Source organism: Notamacropus eugenii, chromosome 3 (assembly GCF_028372415.1).
Source record: "Notamacropus eugenii isolate mMacEug1 chromosome 3, mMacEug1.pri_v2, whole genome shotgun sequence".
Lineage (NCBI taxonomy): Eukaryota > Metazoa > Chordata > Mammalia > Diprotodontia > Macropodidae > Notamacropus > Notamacropus eugenii.
In genome coordinates this window covers 91,716,753-91,737,541 of record NC_092874.1, presented here as the reverse complement: position 1 = coordinate 91,737,541, position 20,789 = coordinate 91,716,753, and the positions used below count along the sequence as shown (strand labels likewise).

General features: G+C 37.5%; 1 protein-coding gene and 1 long non-coding RNA gene across 2 annotated transcripts in view; both read left to right on the top strand.

The window, feature by feature from the left end:
- Positions 1-20,789, top strand: part of DPP6 (dipeptidyl peptidase like 6) — a 1,325,443-nt gene that overhangs the window by 134,867 nt on the left and 1,169,787 nt on the right. The window lies entirely within an intron of this gene.
- Positions 1-20,789, top strand: part of LOC140532955 (uncharacterized) — an 82,797-nt gene that overhangs the window by 17,388 nt on the left and 44,620 nt on the right. Inside the window, exon 2 of the long non-coding RNA XR_011976750.1 lies at positions 1-20,789. This exon is cut by the window's right edge and continues 44,620 nt beyond it. This is a non-coding gene — a long non-coding RNA (uncharacterized lncRNA).

Sequence of the window (20,789 nt, the reverse complement as noted above, 5' to 3'; positions counted from 1 at the left end):
TCGTCAAGACAATGGATTAAGTAACTCTTCTCTGGGCGAGGAGTCGCGCTGACACTTTGGGCAAAATGAAGGAAAAGGCAATGATTAAAACCGCTAAAATGCAAGGGAACGTGATGGTAAGTGGCATTAGAGCTCTAGAGAACTGTAAGTAACTGGGATGAGGGGCGAGGGGTGGGGGTGGGTACAGAAAGAAGAGATGGATGGGCAGCCTTCTTTCCCGGGGCTCGGGACCAGGCGAACCTCTCCAAATTCTTAACATGTTAATGTCCCCTCGGGAAGCCGGCATTTCCTGACAGCTTGCTTCGAAACCCAGAGTTCCTCTGCTTAGAGCAAGCATATTCATTCAGCCGGTTATTTACAAACAGTAACTTTGAGTCTACTAGATCTTTCTTTTTAAATAGTGTTGGATATATCTGAGTGTTTTGGAAGAGTAGGGTGCAAGGAACTATACTGAGCCCTGCATCTGCACTCCGATGTCTGTCCCTGCACTTGTGTCCGCCAGTCTGAGAAACAGAAGCTCGCCCCCCTCCCGTGCTGTGATGCAGGGAGAGGAAGGTCAGCTTAGGGCTAGGGGCTGCTCCTCATCGATCAGTCCCGGGGATGATCCTGGCTGAGAGCAGGCTCAGACCAAGAGCGATTCTGGGATTTTGCAATGGAGTTTGTGTTCTTGTTTGGGGACCCGTTTTTGCTGGTGCTGGTATTGCCTCCTTCCTCATTGCTGCTGCAGCTGATTTCTCAAAGAGAAAGCTTCCCTCATATATTTTGGGGAGTAGACGAAAATGTCCCCCACCAAGAGAGGAACCAGTGATTGGTTGTTGGGAACAGTAGAGAGTTCCCCAACGATTACAAAAATATCAGAGAAATATCTATAGTAGACAGAGCAGGACAGGAGAAGGGCTGTGGGGGGTGATCCTTGTACCTACAACTTTGATAACTTGAGGATAACAGTTTTCTGCTTCGTTCTCCACAGCCTATTCTCCCATGCACACCAATTTAACTGGGCTGTGGTTGGTTTTATTATTACCCTGATTCTTTTAGCCAGGGTAGGATTTTGGGGGGAAAACCAGAGAGGAAGTGAAGGTTGCCATCTTGTTCTTTTGGAAATATGTGTGTATTTTTGTTTGTGTGATGGTTTAACTCTTTAGGGGATGGTGGTTGGTTGATCCTGTATTTCTTTTTTTCTCTTTATGATGTGTGTGTGTGCTTTTAAACTATTTATTGCCAATCTGAGTGAAACAGAGTGAAGGAAGCAGCATGAATCTGTGATAGGAAAGGTCTAGAGTTGTGTATAAAGTAGATTTAGCCCCAGTTACGGATAGCAGCTGGAGGAGGGGTCGGGGTATGGAGGGGAATCTAAAACGTGGTATGTGTTAACCAGTTCCAGGGATTATGAACTGATATCTAAGTGTTCAACAACAACAAAAGTGGTAGGGATAAAGAAAAAGGAATGGCAAATCAAAACAGGATACCTGTTGCCTTTCAGACCTCTACCACATGCTTTAGAACACTGCTCTTGGCCTTTTCTTAGCTTACTACAAGTCAAGATTACCTTCTGTGATTTCCAGAACTGCTGCAGAATTGAGTTTCTATTCCATAGCCTTTTTGAGGGATTTCGTGAAAACATTTCTCTTCTTCATCCTTACCACCACATTTCATAAGTTATGTCTCAGGTCTATCATAATTGCTTATTGAAGTAAATACAGATCATCCTCCCACCCCCAGTAACCCTTCTTCTACTTTTTCATTTTCTAGTTGGTATGTTTCATGGCAGAATTTCCTAGAAGGAACAGGACAGAAACATAGTCACAGAACTATTTTCAAATTAATCTCTCAAATTAATCTTTTTGTTTTCATTGCATCATGTCTGGGGATAGAAATGACATATGTGGGTCTAAGAGTAATACTAATGTTAAAAGTATGAACTACTAGTTCACTAGATCAGCCTGCTGAACAATCCCCATTAAGTTAGTAGCCTAAACTCATATCAAGGCCCACAGCAATAGCAAACAACCTAATTTTCACCTAATGTTGACATACATCTTCACTTTAATAAAAATTGGTGATGCATCTATTTGTCTTGTATCTCTGCAGTCCCCAAAAAAAATCGCTGGAGGAAAAAGATCCTATCCTTTTCTCTCAAATAATGAATAGGTGTTGCCTCATATGTTTCAATATGAATGCCATCCCCACTACAGTAAGTGTACTTGAAGTTGCTTCAGCCTCAGGCAAGAGAGCTGTGAAAATAAATAATAATTTAAAACATCAACCCTCTAGTCAGGGAAAAGGCTGATTTCCTTAGGACTGAGATTGCAAATTGCCACAGCTTGTTGCTAAAGCTATTGCAGCCACTAAAAAGTATTGCCACCTGTCTTCTGTTTGCCTCTTACTTTGAAAATGAACTTCCCAACAGGATTCAAGTAGCTTTGACTGAAGGACAGGCTGAAATGGCATTGATGATTACATACTGAATCTTTCTTTCCTTCAGTTGCCTTTTTGGAAAACTCCTGTCAATCACAACCCTCCCTGGATTAGATGTCTGGCAAATTCTTCTTCCCTTCCCTATTTCACTTAAATTCATTTTATGTATTGTATTCTAGTTAGAGTGCTGTATAACTTATTCCTGCTACCAACCAGGCTATAGTTTGCATTCATTTGATACTGCTATTCAAAAGCAGAGTGTTTGATATTATGGGTTTTCTGTGTATGTTTTGCACACACCTGTAATATCTCACTTGTGAGAACCATTACAGTTTTTGTATTTGTGTGATTCTGACTCAGTTTTATACAGATGATGCATATAATAAAAATCCTTAACTTGAATAACTACTGAATTCAAATGACAGTTTCATGTTAGGATGCAAACTATAATTTACTGTTCTTATTTTAATAATATTTTACCATTACGATCTGTGACCTCACAAGATATCCTGTTATAATCATGACACTCCCCCGTGTTGCTACAAGTGGCCCTGTCTTCATATTTAATTAGAACATATGTTTCCCTAAAAGTGAAATAAATTTTGTATTCCTCTGGCAATATTCATAATTTTTAAAATTCTTATTTAATTAGAAAAGTGAAATATTTACTTCATGATCTCCCTCCTTATTTTATACTAACCAAAAGAAATGCCACGCCTGGTATTATTGTTCAAAGTCTATCATGGAGAGCTTTGCCTCCCTTTTGTCCAGATAGCAGAAGTTGACTGTTCTATAAGCTTTCAACATGTGAGCCTGACCAGGCTTTCTCTTAGGGGGCATCTGTGCTTCCACTTGAAGAATTTAAACAGACAAAGAAGTAGTAGGGTGGAAATATCAGCACCTCTACACACTTCTATGAGAGATCACTTTGTAAAAATTTATCTTGACAAGAGTTGTAGTTCTCTTGGGCTCCCCTTGGCTTGCCTCCATCTTGCAAGGATGGATGATTGCCACTCTCCATCACCATCTTTTATGACTGTGTCTATAGAAGAGTTTATTGTAAGGAGGGCCCTTGAAAGCCCAACACCTGATCACAAAAAAGGGGCATTTAAATAAGATGGGGAACTAACTCTAAAAATGTTCCCCCTCATGTTGATGCCTTTATCAGGTAGGAACAAGTTCCTTTTGTCATATGATGCGACCTGGAGAATTGAAGGAAAAGAAACATAGAGGGCAGGGTCAACTCCCTTTCTAGAGTCACTGGACTGAGTCATTTCACATGCTTTATTAAGCACTCACATTTGATGCTATTTAGACCCAGCCTTGTCTCCACTCTATCCACTCCTCCAATAAAGGACGTGGAACCAAGGATCCATCAAGTGTGGGCTGTATCATCCCAAAGCACAAGTCCTTCACACAACCATCTTTCCCTAGAAATTGTTTGGAGAATTCAGGGATGACTTTTGCAGGCTTATCTCCATAGTTGTTTCATGGGGCTAACCCTCAGCTACTCTCTTACAAGAATATTTCCTTCGTCAGTGCATGGGCATCTCCAAATAATTTAAACATATATTCTGGATTGTAAAAATGTATAAAGAGATGAAGCAGCAGGGCTTAGTGGGATAAGGCATTGTAAATGAAGTCCACGAGTTGGGTTCAAAGCACTAAGACACTTTGATGAGTGACTCTAGGGAAGTCATATGTAGCCTTTCTAAACTTCATTTTATTCATCTGCAAAATGATGGGGGAAGGGGGAGAGGGTTGTACTTGATGGCTTTTCAGGTCTCTTAAAGTTCTAAATCCATGATCCTTTCATCTTAAATGTTCTGCCCATATACGCTGTTATTAGTGCAATAATGTTTACTATGTAGAGCAACAGTCAGACTCAAATGGAAATGGGAGCTGCTAATCTGTAAACAAGAATCCCTATGGGCCACATACCAACAGTTTAAAATGTAATATTATCTGTTTTATTATACATTTATATTTATTTTGTTAAATACCTCCTGATTATGTCTTAATCTAATTCTGGCTGTATTCAGGAGTGTTGGGGACTGTGGGCCACATATACGACAACTATGATATAGAGTTTCACTTTCTTATCCCTTATTTTCAGTAGTGGAATCTTTTATCATTTACAAAATGTTGCTGTAGAATGGAAAACCACTCAATCTCTTGGCCTTCTCCAAACTGTATTTATTAAGCTGAGTTGATTCAAATTAGATTGTTGGAGAAGTGGCTCTGGAAAGGAGTTATTAGGGTGGGTGGAAGGGTCCCTGGAGGGCGCTTGAAAGAAGATCTGTAGCAACAAATCAGGAGAATAGATCACTCTTCGATGTTCAGCTTCATTACTGTTTTTTAGTACTTTGCACTTTTTCATTGTTTATTCCATTTTCATGTATACCACAAGATGGTGAATTGTATGGAGTATCAAGGCTAAAGTAGGTCCCTCGAGATCCTGTTGCTATTGGAGAAGTTTCAGAAAAAGATGAGAGAGTGAGAGGAACAGTGGCCAGGAGAGAAGTTGAAAAAAACAATTTTGATATTTTTGCTTATATGTAGGGAGAGGGGAGGTTTAGTGGATATTTCTCGGTAGAATTTTTGGTGCATTCACTACTTTTTAGATTTGACTTAAATCTTTTCCACAATTTATTTCTTTTGACTATGTCAGACTGTTTTCAGGGCAAAGTTCTCCTATTGTAGGGAAGAAATATGCAAAATCTCTAAGATTATTCCTTTTGGTAAACAACTCCATAGGACTAAATCAGACCTCCAAAGCTGTTCTTCTTTGGTTCGATTGCCTTGTGGACTGTATCGAATGTATAAAATGTTCTGTCCTTCACATAGTGAGATGACCCAATGGAAGCAAAGTGCCAAAGCTGGTACATTTTTCACTGAGTTGCTTCACCAGAAGTGTTGCATTTAAGTTAGGTGCAGTCTGTCTTGTTGGGTAGTCCTTGTGATAAGAACACACATTTTTGAGATAAGTGATTAGGGTGAGGGATGCAGACACTGACTATAAAGTACTGTTTTTTTGCCTATATTTATTCAGAAAATTGGTCATTAAAAGAATCAGAACCACAATTTTGGTTTTGTTAGCACTATTTCTGAGTCCTTTCACTGACTGATACCTTGACTTGGTACTCATTCTAAACAGGCCTAATTTAGACTACATCTTGGGGAAAATTTGACTCATTGAAATACTGCCTTTGTAGTTCCAGCCGGAAATTTTGCCTGGACAGTTGCATTCAAACATGCCTATGGTGTCACTTAGCTACCAAGTTTTCATCCATTGTATTCTATTGCTACAAAAACTAGGTTGATATGATACTTCTATGAACATGAAATCATTAGTTCAACAGTTGGCTTCTTTGGTGGTTTTTTTTTTTTTTTTTTTACCACTTTAAGGAATGTCAGAGAAACGAGCTTGTGGAGGGGCGGAGCCAAGATGGTGGAGTAGAAAGACGCACATACACATAGCTCCGAACCCACAACCCATAAAAAAGAGCTTGTGCCAATCTATTGGGACTGTTCCAGACTGATGAAAAAGCAACCTTTTTTGCTGTACCATTGTTTCTTCACTAGAAAAGTTCTAGAAACATCACCTTCCAGGGATTATTGCACACCGTTGTTGCAAATATTTTAAAATACGGTAGATGGGAGGCTCTTGGAAACTTTCTACTCATAATCTTTTTCTTTACAACATTCTTAAAAGAGAAGCCAAATCAAGAATTCACTTTTGTCTTCTTTTCTGGGACCTGTAGTTATCTAGCTTTTTAATTTCCCCATGCCCTATGTGTACCAAAGCAGGGATGTACTATCATTCTCTTCTTGCTTTTGATTTCAGTACACTCATTTCTTTTCTTGCCTGTTATTTTGCTGATCATAGCATTTGGAGTTGTTTAGTCGTTTTATAGTCACAACTGATTCTTTTTCACCCCATCTGGGGGTTTTTTGGCAAAGATATTGAGTAATTTGTCATTTCCTTCTCCACTTTATTTTATAGATGAGGAAACTGAGTCAAATAGGGTTATGTGACTTACCTCAGGTCACAGTTAGTACATCTGAGGCCAAAGTTGAACTCAAGATGTTTTCCTGATTCCAGGGTCAGCACTCTATCCACTGTGCCACCTAGCTGTCTCTCTCTCTCCCTCTCTCTCTCTCTCTCTCTCCCCACACATCTATATATACATATAAATATAATATATATATATATATATATATAATGACATAACTTAGCATCTTTCTATAATAATTTCATTTAGAAGCAATTCTAGTTGTCTTTATAACCACTTTGTTGGGTAGACAATAAGTGTTGTTTCAATACCGATTGCATTAGTAGGTTAAATAAACTCATTCCTGGACACCTTAGGTTGTTTTTCTGTTCCATCTTCTGTTATAAGCAAGATGGACAGTAGAGGAGTAGGAACTATGGAATTACTTTTGGATAGAACAACACCTTTAAACTTTCATCCAGCCCATACCTAGAATCACTGGAATATGCTTCAGTCAGTCCAGATTCCATTTTTATCCTGACCTGAGGAATTGGAGGTAGGTATCTAAGGCACATCTCTACAAATACTGGGTGCCATGATGCTTAGATATTGCATTATAGTTAATACTATTCTTGATGCTGTACTACCCCAAAATACAAATGTATTTTATTATTTCTACTTAGATATGTTGGATTTTTAATATTACAACTTCACAAGAAGAATTCTTCAGCACATAATAACATCCCCACGCAGGGAAGACAAGAGTAGGATGTCACCATCATCCCTACTGCACCCAAGTTTGGTGTCAGTCTTTATGATTTTCAGGGGAAGGGGAGGAGCTCTTGTTCACCAGACTTTCTGCCTACCTAGCTTATAGCTGTGCAAGTAACCTAGGTCAGTACTGTTTGCTCTTTGAATTTTTTTAGAGACTCATTTAAAGGTCTCATTATAAGTTTGGGAATTAATATCTATGTCTATAAGGTTTCTTTTTAAGCATTTCTTTTTTTCATTGTATAGCTCAGATATTTATCTGCCTCCTAAATTTAAATCACAGCAACTTAACTCTAAAGCGTATTTGTTGATCATTGCCCTAAACTGGAATTCCTATTCTTTTTCAGGTGTTACTTAACAGGATAGATGAGAGTATTCATCAGAAAACACTCCCACTAACTTTTTAAACACCCCCCCACCCTGCTTGTTCAAAGTTCTTTATATGAAAGGTTGTAACAGCTCTAGGAAGCCAAATAAATTTAGCTTTTTTGTTTGTTGGTTGGTTGGTTTTATCAAGGCCTACCCAGAAAAAAATACAAGGAAAGATAAGGATTATGAGAAACGGGTGGGTTTGTAGTAAATGTAGACTGACCAGGCCTAGATTTGCTGTGGAGTTTGATGGGTTGTCAGCATATGCCACACAGAGATGAATACACAAATCCATGTAACAAAAAGGGAGATAAAGTAAAACATGGAAGAAAGAAAGAAGAATACTGTAGTCACCAGAGGAAGATAGCTGAAGAGACATGTTGGGTTTTTAATTTAGGTTTTGCAAGTTCTGTTGCTGCCTGAGAATAATTCTGTCCTTTTTAGAGACTCATGGTGAAAAGGATACATTATAAACTCCCTTCTCTATGACCCTTGGATTTACAAAATCCTTTAGTTTTCCTTTGGTCTGCCAGTAAATAGCCTTCTGACTGAACTAATCTAATGACCAGAAGGAAAGGGAAACAACAAAGGGAGCTGATGCTGGGAGTCAGAAGACATGAGGAACTCATGACCTGGCTCTCCTGCTAACTGGTTGGGTGCACTTAGAAAAGTCACAGAATCTCTCTGGGGTTCAGTTTCTCTTTTGGAAAATAAGGGGATTGAATTAGGTGATCTAAAAGTTTCCTGGTTGGTGCAACCATTCTTTTTCCTCCCGGGGAGTCTTCCTGCTATCTCCTGGGCTCACAAAATACCTGGTGACTATCATTGCCCAGTGAAGGTGCTTGGAAAAACATAGGACTAGCTAGCTAGAAAACTGATCTAAAGAGTCAAAAATACCTGAGTCCATCTCTGACATAGATTGGCTGTGTGACTCTGGACAACTCACTTAAACTCTCCATGCCTTTGGGCAGCTCTCCAAAAACAGGGCATCCCAACAGTCTTAATGTGCATTCAAGTCTTGATAGCTTAGAACTATACTAATACTTTTGGGACAGTCTTTATAAATTGCCAAAACATTGCTCACCTGCATTGGTAGAGAGAATTTCCTCCTCTAAAGGTTCCTATATCAATAATATCACAAGTGTAGCTAAAGAAAAAAATGTTCTTGGAATGAAGGTGGAGGGCAGGAAATAAAAATCTATATAGCCCCTAGTATGGTCCAGACATTGTGTTAGGAACTTTTCGTCAATATCATCTCATTTGATCCTCACAACAACCCCAGGAAGTAAGTGTTATTATTATCCACATTTTAGAGTTAAGGAAAACAAGGCAAACAGTGGTTACATGACTTGCCCAAGGTCACACAGATAGCAAATGTCTGAGGTCAGATCTGAATTCAGGTCTTCCTGACTGCAGACCTAGTCATGTATGCATTGTACCAAAACTGGCTTCATGAAGCACATCACATTTGCTTTTCTCATCTGATGACATTTCAGCTTCTTCTACAGTGACTTACATGGCACTTCTACTTTCTCTTGTCACTGTTTTAAAATGGAATATGGTTCAAATAAATGTGTAACTCTGGTTACACTGCTATTTATATTAGATAGAAAGGTAGGTAAATACATGGGCAATATAAAACCACCATGGCTACGTGTAGGGGAACTGAATGAAGTTTGCTAGTAGAGGAATCACTTTAGATATGTTAGTGGGTTTTTTTCCCCTTATAACTATGACATCAAGAGCACATGGGCAATCGGCATTTTGATTCCCTCTTTGATTTTTCTATGTAGAAGCAAAACAGGAAGACCTGGCCAGCGGGACACTCAGATCTTTCAAGTTAGCATGCTGCCAATACTGACTGAGAAGGCAATTGAACTGGACTCTTTGTTAGACAGAAACCCAGTACTGAACACATTTTTGTAGGTGTGATGGAATTTGAGAAGGTTTGGGGAATTCTGGTAGAAGGAGCAGCTCAATCAACACTCATTATCACCCCTCTTTTTTTCCCCACCTGACAAATGTTTCAGTTGTTCCGCACTATCAATTCCCTACGTTCAGAGTAAGTAAATTTTGAACTAAGTACTTGATGTTGAAAGTCAGACATGAATGGTTTACCTATGAACTTAATGCATATGTATATATATGTACATATATGTATATATGTGTGTATATATGTATATATGTGTATATATGTATATATGTGTGTATATATATGTGTATATATATATCATAAGAAGATGAACAAAAATTTAACTAAGCAAAGCTTTAATTAATGAAAATCCTTCATTACTTACTTTTTAGAAGCACAAAACAAGCAAGCTGATATCAGATATTTGACCTGAGAAGCAATTTCCACAGGGTAGCCTGGGCTCAACCTCTTGGGCAATGAGACTTTTTGTTCAAAACTAAAACCCATAGGCCTGCCAGAATCCTTGATCATCTACGAAATATTCAACTGTATCCCCTAACAATGGGGAAGAAAAGAGAACTAACTTTTTAGAAATATTTTCACAAAAATGAGAATTCTGCTTAATGACCATTTACCCAGAACATTTAATTAGTCAAATTAGCTGTTTTCCCAAGCATTTCAGTCAGTAGAGTTGTTTTTCCTCAATTCATGTTCTCAGAACTTTAATGCAATGGCACATATTTTCTTCACAACATTCCCCCTTTATGACAAATACTGCTTCATCATTAACTCTGGAGAGAAACAGAACCTCAGTTTTAGAAGGGAATTTAGATGCTATCTACCAAGTTTAGCTTTCTATCCAATAAAGAAATATCTTCTGTGGGTCCCTATGCACTTTTATGAACCATACTGATTACTTCTAGTGATAAGGAACACACATTTCATGAGTCAACCTAATCCCAGGTTGGACAGTTCCATTTGCTATTTTTCCTTATATTCAACTCAGCAGACCTTCAGCGTTCTTACTTTGTTAAAGGAATGTTTTAAAATCTCCCTACCTAACAATTACTGGACGGTCCTAATTCTGCCTTTGGGAGCAGCATAAAATTAATCTACTCCATTCTGTTTCAAATCTCTGAAGACAGCTACTCTGTAATTCCTCTGAACTCAGATAGGGCTGGCCCCCTCAAATTTATTAGCTAGTTTGTTGGTCCCTTTTATTTCTCCAAAGACATGCATTTAGCATCAGAAAGAAATTCTCAGGCCTAAAAGTTGAGTTTTATGGAGGGTTCTATCTGCTTACTATCCACTCCCATTTACCTTTTCAGACATTTCATATTATTTTAGTGTATTTCATTCACCCTCTGTTTCAGTCAAACTGGTTTACTAATTATTGTCTGAAACTGACATGCCACCTACCATTTCTTTGCATTTGCAAAGACTGTCAGAAATGCCTGGAATGTAGTCTTTATGAACCTCTTCTTTTTAGAGTCCATAACTTCTTTAACAGCTCAGTTCAGGGCTGGACATGGTGGCAATATGCATGTAGTCCTGGCTTCTGGGAAGGCTGATGCTGGTGGATCGTTTGAATTCATGAGTTCTCTGTCACAATATGACTAAGGCTAATTGATATCTGTACTAAATCTGTAAATTATCGTTGTGAATATCTGGGAGCAGAGGACTATTGAGTTTGCCTAATGAAAGGTGAACTAGAATAGGATGGAAAAACAAAAGAAGTCAAAGCTGCATATGGATTGGATGTGTGAATGACTACTTTACTTTTAGCCTGAGAGACAGAGATGCATAGTCTTAAAAAAAGACTCATCTAGGTAATGCTTCCTATGTGAAGCCTTTCTTGATCTAACTAGTGATCGCTGATCTTTGTATAGAATTACTCTGTAATAGTCTATATATGGTTTATCTCCTCTCAAAATCAAGCTTCTTGAGGGCAGGGATAGGGTTGAGTTTTGTTGATGTAATTGTTTATTTTTTTTTTTTTTGGACTTTGTATCCCTAATGCCCTAGCACTATGTCTTACACATAATAAGCTAGTTGAGTTATGAGTATCTTGGAATTTGGGGACTTAAGGTAGAACTGATTTTTTTTTTTCTTACTCAATCACTTATTTCTCCTTTCACTTCCAATCTAACTCAGATTTCTCTAAGGTGTTTTGTTCTTTTACATGCCTACAGGCTTCCTTGACTATGAAGTACTCAATTCAACTAAGGAAACCATGAAAGACAGTCTTCTGGGACAGAGACATTTCACTGGGACATAGTCCCTGCTATGAAGTAGCTTATAGATTACTAGGGGACATGAACTGTAATGCAAATTAGAAAGTGATAAGTGGCCAAGAGAAGTACAAACAACGTGCCGTGAGAGCAAAGAAAGTCAGTAGTACTTGCACAGTTATTGGATAATAATTTCCAGAAATGTATGTAGCAATCTGTATTTATAGGATGTAGCAAGGTTTTTTCATAATCTGTTAGTAAGGATAGGACCGTCATTTACCAAGAAATATTGAGTATCTACTTACGTGACTTCCCTGGTGACCAGAACAAATTTATTTTCAGGATATCTAAAAGTGTACCCTGCCAAATTTCTGAAATGAAGTCTCTCTTTTTCAAAACAAGCTACATTTCAGGTTAGCTTCTCCAAACTGTCAACTTCCAAAGTCCATCCTTTTCCCATCTGTATAAACGCTGTAGTTCTGACACACATAACAATGGGAAAACTCAATTATTTGTCAGGAAGCTTGTTTCTCTAAAGGCATATCATCCTTGGCAGCTATTATAATAAATTCCCTTCCTCCTCTTCATTAGGCAGGTAGATTGCTAACAACATGCTTCCTTGTCTAAATCCTAATCCTAAACAGAATTAGGAAGTGGTAAAGGTCTACCACCCAAGAGATACAAAGCCATGTAAAATGGCCTCTTCCATATTACATTTTCCTTAGACAGACATAGAGAATGAAGACAAAACAAGACAAAACAACTTACACATGTGATTTCGACTGCCATGAATGCATTATTCTATCTTTGATTTTTTTTTCCTTCTGGAGAATAACCATCCCTTCTCAATCGTATGCGGGTCGTATCAGCCTTTCAGTGCTATAGATCTATGCTTTTAGACTCAGAAGGAATGTCATTCTCATATGTGTTAAACATAAATGTAGATACCTGAAATACTATTTTGTGATGAGATAAAGTTAGGTTGATAGAAAGCAGGGTAAATCATGCTGCAGGAAAGTGTTGGTTCTCATGCTCAAGGAAGAAGTGGGTCATAAAGGAGGGGAGATGTAGAGATCTCGAAGAAAAGACTGAATCAAGAAAAAACAAGACTTACAGGCAATCTAACCAGGATGTTCAACTGTGCTAGGTGCCTAAGGCAAAGACCAGTTGAGGAAAATGTTTGTGCTTAGGATGGAAGGATGATGGAATAACCATATTTAGATGTCAAGGGACTGCCTGGAAGATTAGTCTGCCTCTGAAGCCAGGGGTTATACCCATAAAGCAAGTTGGAAGAGATCTTATTTCTACAAGTATCAGGCAACTAAGGTAAAATTCAACTGGCCTGGAGATGGAAGCAGAATGGAATTAAAGAAGAAAATAGACTTAGACTTTGAGTTCAATGAAGTTGGACTCTATTACTATAGAGTATACCTGTATTTTTGCCTACCTATAATAGATTTGATCTGGAGATTTCTCCCATTCCAGTCAAGGAGTTTACTGTGCTCTTTAACAGTTATTTGAGTGAGCTCTTTCTAATAACTTATTCATTAGGTAGTTGGCAAGAAGTTAAAGGGAGGAACTGAGTTCCCAGTTGCAGCAACTTTAAAAGATTACTTCCTTGTTATTACAATGCTTGTCTTAATGATTATTATGATGAATTTATATCCCAGTAACTTTGGTCAGTTGCAGAAGGAAGTCCTTTTATCCACCTAGGCAAGATTTTGCAGATCATTAAACCTAAAAGTATAATAGCAGGATAGTACCTTGTTCTGGGACCATTTCTGGTTGAACTTCATGGAACAAGATGATAATAATTAATAATAGTTCACATTCATGTAGTGCTTTAAGATTTTCAGAGAAATATGTATATTACACACACACACACACACACACACACACACACACACACACACAGATACCTATGTCTCTCTCTCTATAAAACAGTTATATAACGAGTGGAAAGGAATCCATTATGATCTTCCCTATTTGGGATTTGCAGACTAACCCACCAAAGAAAGAGAAATTGTCTCTTCCATAGAAGAAAACAAATTTTGTTTCACCTGCCAGAAGCCTTAAAGAAATAGGCAGGGCCTCTAAGGATAATTATGCATTAGCCTAATTGAGAACAGTCTTCTTCATATGGCTAGCATTTATATAAGACCTTAAGTTTTGCAAAATGCTTTTACATATATTGTCTCATTTGATTCTTACAACAATACTAGGAGGTAGGTGTTATCTTTATCCCCATCTTAGAGATGAGGAAACTGAGATTGAGGAAGATTAAGCGATTGTCTTGGGGTTATATATTGAGTGTTTGAGATAGGATTTATAGTGATGTCATTCTGACTCCAAGTTTGGCATTTTATTCTCTATACCACCTAACTAGAAAACTCATATTCCCTTTTACTTGGATTTCCATGGGAATTAATGGTTGTAGGGACACAGTGAGTATTATTATTATTATTATTGAAAATCAGTTCTTGGATTCTCTTAACCTAGTGATATGAAGAATGACTGAAAAAGGCTGGGAATGTTTGTGAGGTAAAAGAGCTCATATTGGCAAATCTGGGCAAAGTTGTTATAAAATCTCATTTCCATTGACTTTCACAATCCATCTCTTTGCAAGATTACTCCATTTACTATTCAGGACCTCCAAGGACTTTGAATGTAATTAGTTTCCAAAACTCTAAAGTTCCAATAGATCTATGCTATAATAATAATAACTTTATATATTGCTTTAACATTTATAAAAAAACCTTTAAAAATATTATCTTATTGAATCCTTGCAACAACCCTGGGAAGTAGCTATTCTTATTATAATTGTTTTATAGATGAGGAAGCTGAGGCAGACAAAGGTTGTGACAGCTCAGGAACACATAACTAATAAGTGACGGTGGATTTGAACTCGTCTTCCCGACTCTACGTCTAGGGCACTATCTTCTGTGGCACCTTGCTGCTTCGTTGATGTGGGTATTCCCCCCTAGTCCTGGAGATGACCACTTATTCATACTTTCCCATCCTGCATGACTCTCCATGTCATCTCATAATTTGCCGTGAGCTAGGAACATTCCTTGCATTCTTTTTTTACATTTTATTGGTACCAGATGGGTTGCCCATCTATTGTTCCTTCATCTTAATATATCACATTTGTTTTTGTTCTGTATTTCTGTGATAACAATCTCTTTACCATTTTTCTGCATAATTCCTTTTTATAATGGTTTTCAGCCTGTTCACATTCACCAAAACATATAAGTTTGAAAATCTTTATTCCGCCACTGAGTATGATGTTTTTTTTAAGAACTGACCAACAAAGTGGTCAAGCATTAATTGGGACAGGAAGCTTTGAGTGTCATAGAAAGCTAATTGTGAAGGTATAGTATGTATGTTGGAGTGGGGGTGGTGTGGGGTATATAGGCCAGGACTTTTTCCAGTTTAGAGTGAAATTGAATAAGTTGAAAATTAAAAGAAAAATAAAATGAAAAAAACCTCTTGGTTTTCATCACTTCAATTCCTTGGATTTGGTATTGTATTTTGAAAATCCCGATGTCCTGGCAGGCATTTAAAAATTCTGGATCTTCTCTACAGTCCCATTTCTTTGCACTAAGAGAATCTGTAGAGTATAGTTTTAGCTTAAACTTGATTGAGAAACAAACAAACAAACAAACAAAAAGTGAAATCAGCTCATACCACAATCTTATAGCATTGCAGTAATGTCAAAATGAGGCCAAATAGAAAAGTCCTTTGTACCTTTATTAGATTCATTTAGACTTATTTTAGGATTGTGTTTTTATTGAAGCTTTCAGAGTTTTTTTTTTTTTTTACTTTCCTACAAAGTTTATTTTAGTCCACAATTATTTAAAATGATTCATGTTTAGCATCCAGGATGTTAATTATTGCAGAGCTAGACTTCCATTTCTAAGGACAACAAAGCCCCCTTTTCTTCTATTCCTTTAATACATATAAAGGAGATAGTGTTATAGTGTTAAAGTAGTCTTATGCAAATAATAAAACCTCAGTTAGATTAACAATGCTAATGACAGTTAATGCATTCCTAAAGCTTCAGTGTGATCAAAAATATTCAGTGCACTCAAAAATGCTCCGGGATCACCTAAAGAACATCAGGGAGCAGACTTTTTCATGGAGATTAGTTTATTTAAAGTAAATTCAGAGCCCAACTTGAAGAGATGGAGATGAGTTTTAAAACATGCACTATGCAGTGCATAGTGGAAGCTGCAGATAAAAGTTAGTCTCTCTTGCAAGCTACTGTAATAGAATCAATGAACATCTTAAGGTGGATGGGTCCTTAGGTGTAAGGGGGCAAGAAAGAGAAAACAGATCAGTTGATAGGAAGCAAAGAAACTCTTTTGGGTTCTGAGTGACCTAAAACTTATACTAGAATTATTCAAGGTGAATAGATACTCATTATGATGTTGTAACCTATTGTAACTTCTTTGGGAATTAAGCATTTCTTGACAGCTTCCTTGCCCTATCCTGACTGAGGGATAGATCATAGAGTAACCAAGCTCCTTGAATTTAGAGCCTTATGCAAATAGCTGTGAATGAATTTGTAACTGGGTTACAATGCATTGCATTTTTCGTTGATCCCAACTTTGTCTTCACCACCAAACTAAGGTAGAAATACCCTAGAGATTAAGAAACTGTTTTCTTTTCCTATGGGGGCATTCATGACAAATAGCTGTAATCCTAATAAAAAAGGTACGATAAACTAAGAGTAGTGTCCCAGATGATATTTATTTTGGTTCATTTAGATTGCATTCAAGGCCCATAGACATGAAGACTTCTTAAAAGTATAATAGAATTTGACCCTGATTACTATAATTCACACTTTCACTACTGGAGGAAAGGCTCTCTTCCTAACGTACTTGAGATTGTATGCTAAAGGATCTCTTAAAGTCCATGGGCATTCACAAAGCCAAAAGTCCCCTTCATGACAAAAAAAATAAATAAATTTCTATCTAACTGGGGATTTGATCATTCTGACCTTCCCACCCCCTTACTCCCAACTCTTTGTCACTAGAAATCTTTATATTAAATATGGAAGAGGAACACCTTTGAGGAACCTTTTATAGGAGATAGATAACTCCTGTTTCAGGTAGGCTTTGGACTAGAAGGTTTTTGAGTTCCCCTCCAAATATGAGGCTAATTTTATGATGCTTCAGTTTTTCCTTTTAATTGCTATCCTAGAATATTTCCTGTTCTTTAACTGTTTTTGTTTTTCCTGGCTTTGACCCTTTATTACTTATTTTACTGAACCACAGAACTTACACTAAGGCATGAGAAGGGGAAAGAGGAAATAATGAAACTCAACCAGCACATTTCACCACTTGCCCATGGCATTAATTCTTTTGGGTTTTTTTTAAGTATGGTAAATTAGGACAAGGATGTTGTAGTCTGAAGTGAACATTTTGCATTAACTATAAATTTCATTTATACTACCCTGAATTTTTGCCATTCCTTGTTACAGATTCTGTCTATAGAAGGAGCTATACTAGACTGAACCCCTATGCTGTCTCCTAGGATTCTCTGCAATGCAGAGGCTGAAGGGAGGATGAGGATATTTTACCAAGTAATGTAAATGTTACTAAGCTAATATTTATGCAAATTATATTATTGATGGGAGAAAGAGTCCGAACAGGACCAATTCAAGGGCAAAAACAAGCCATAAGAATGGGAATTCCTTAAAAAGGAAGTTTAAAATATAAAGTGTTGCTGATTCACTGTTGTCTCCTTTGAAATTCTGAAAGTGAGTTATCAGAAATGACTTGAAGAAGAGCTAGTTTTCTAAGTCTTTTGAGAATAGAGCTAGAAAGGTAAAAGGTGACAGATGGAGTAGAGGCATGTGCTGGGGATGAAAGGCTTCTATAGAAGAAATAGGAAAAGAAGGACCAAAGGAAAGCAACTGAGATAAGTGGCATATAAGTAGGAACAGTCCCTGCTATGGCAGGTGAAGATTTTTGAACTCGGTCCTTAAAGTGGATAAGAGAGGCTGGAGAATACAACATGGTACAGCAGAGAGCCCATGGGCTTTGGAGTTAGAGGATCTGGTGTCATGTAATAACCACCTCACTCACTTGCCATTGGAAAATGTATCCAACTTCATTAGGCCTCAGTTTCCTTATCTACAATACAAGGAACTTTGTCCTTTCTGCCTTTGAAATCTTATATCCTAAAATTATAATTATACTTTAAGGTTTGCAAAACACCTTTCATATGTATCTCATTTGATCCAACAGTCCTGTGAAATAGGTGCTATTATTTTACAGATGAGGAAACCGACTGAGAGAGGTGAAGTGATTCATCCAGGGTCACCTAGCTAGCTAGTGTCTAAAGCAGAATTCAAATACTTGTTAGGATCTCGAAGTCTAAAGACTACTGGGGAATCAATAAAAAAAAGAGAGATGTGGATGGTGGTAATTTTGACAAAGAAGGGAAGAGGAAAATGAAATTCAAAGAGACTAGCTAAAGAAGAGCATGGCAATCAAGGCAGAATCAAGAGCATCTGTTGAAATCAAAAGCACCTGTATTATGGAGGGAGAAGAGGCTATTTTAGGTACTTGCACAGAGAGAAGCAATAGGGTTTGTCACAAAGCTGGAAGTAATGAAGGCTGTCAGCCTTAGCTAAGTTTCCCTGTTATATTGCTGTTTCCAGAGAGAGCACTCAAACAAGTAATCATTGAGCCAAGTCATCGCATTGCTGCCCTGTGCTAGATGGCTCTGCTAGCCCACAACTAGCTTCCTAGAACTCAAAAAAACACTCTCAAAACCAAGTGCACACGAGCAGGGACTTTACTAGGGAGCAAAGCTGAGACAACCTAGTTCTAACTGGTGACAGTGATTGAAGACCCTGCCCTGGGGCAGGACACACAGTACTCCCCACACAGGAAATAGGAAGGGAAGGTAATAAAAGAGTTGCAAAGGTAGAATCTCTCTGGGTCTATAGCCCTGACCCAAGAGTACTTGGCAAAACTCAGAACTAAAAAAATCTTTGAGGTCAAGTATCAAATCTGTAACATCTCAGGAGGTTAACCCACATCCCTCCTAAAGACAGCTGGCAATAGGAAACTCATTGGTTCTCAAGAAAACTTGTTCTACTTTCAGATAACTTGAATTACTGGGAAGATTTTTTGTCCTCCTATCCAGTGAAATCTCTGAAAATCTCTCCAACTCTAACACATCAATTTAACAGTCAATCAATAAACATTTATTTCTTGTTTACTCTGTGGCAGACTCAGTACTAAGTGCTGGGGATACAAAGGTCGAACAAGAATAATCCCTGACTCCAATGAATTTCTTCTACTGAAGATTGCAACATGTAGACTTCTAAATAAATGCAAGACAATGTAATAAATATATGTGTAAAACAGTTGGACTAAATGTAGTATGAACATCAATTCAGATTTGTTTATTGTGAGCCTGTATTTTTCCAATAATTGACTGTGAATATGACTTTTACTATTTGCGAGGACAACTACAAAGGAAGCTAATTTTTCATAGCATCCATCCAGAAGAATCCCACCATAATCTTAATGTCCATTGATTCAAACGCATGGGGTAACCTGTGAGAATCAGAACTGAGCAAAGACTTAGGAGCCAACTGGATTCAGAAGCATACATGATAATGCTACTAATTTTACCCTTTGGTGCCAAGTTAAACAAATCTAATCCCTCTTCCGCAAGAGAGCCCTTCAAATATTTGAAGACAACTATCACATCTCCCATGTACCTCGTGTATTCCTAGTCAAGTCTTAATGATGCCACCCTGGAAAACTTCAGCAAACAGAGGTGGCTTGAAATGTAGATAGAAAAATTAGCATGGATAAGACTCATCCATTGGTTTCTATAGCTCCTTCTATAAAGAATAAGCAGGTTTTGCTCCTCTATGCCCAACTGAAAGGCAGAATAGGCTGGATAGCAGGGTCCTACTCACAGATGCAGCATGACTGGCTGTTTGTAGATTGTGCAGCAGGGACTGACTGGCAATACATAAGGGAGTCTTTGTGAAGTACATACCATCAACCCGCAAGTGAAAGAATACTTCAAATAGCTACTAAGACATGAGGATCAAACCCATTCTGGGGTTTTTCCTGTCATATATTAGGTTGGAAAAGATAAAAATGATAAATTTTGGAGGGACTGTGGAAATATAGGCATACTAATAGACTGTTGGTGGAGTTTTCATTTGGACCAACCATTCTGGACAATAATCTGAAATTATATTAGAAAAGTTACCAAATTATATATATATATATATATATATAATAGTAATACCACAGATAGACATTCCCCAAGCAGTGAAAGTCAGAGAGGAAAAACGTTTTCACATAGGCAGAAATAATTTAGCAGCACTTTTTGTAGTAGCAAAAAAATAGAAGGAAGATAGGTATCCGTCAGTTACAGAATGTTATACAAATTTTGTGGTATATGAAGGCAATGAAATATTATTTTGCTCTAAGTTAGAAGTATGTAGAATTCAGAGGAACTTCGAATAACTTGTATAAACTAATATAGAGCAAAGTAAGTAGAAACAGGAATACATTTTGCATGAAGATCAAAATAATTAAAGGAAAACATTTATCAAATACATAAGCATGTCCATCAGTTTAGTGACAAATTATGACTTCAGAGAACAAATGAGGAAGGAGGTTGCTATCTGTGGGCTGAAAGGTGAAGTACTATAGGTACAGAACGAGGCATGTATCTTTAGATATGACCAATTGTTTGGCCTAACACTTTGCATTTGTGTCAAGTTGGTTATATTGTGCAGGTAAGTTCAAAAATCATTATGAAATTGACAGTTCAGGAAAAGAAACAGACACTAATAAAATAACTTTAAAGAAAAGAATGAATACTTTCTTTAATAATACCATTTCCTTTTCCCGACCATCATTAGAAGTGCTCATGTAAACACTTCTTGATTTAGGATCTGGTAGAAATAGTACCTTAGATGAAGAAATTCTGCTTGGTTCATGATACGTTGAAAAGAGCACTGGATCTGAAGTCAGATCACCTGGATTTGAGTTCTAGTTCCATCGTTTCTTAGCTAAATAACTTTGGACAAGTCATTTAATTTAT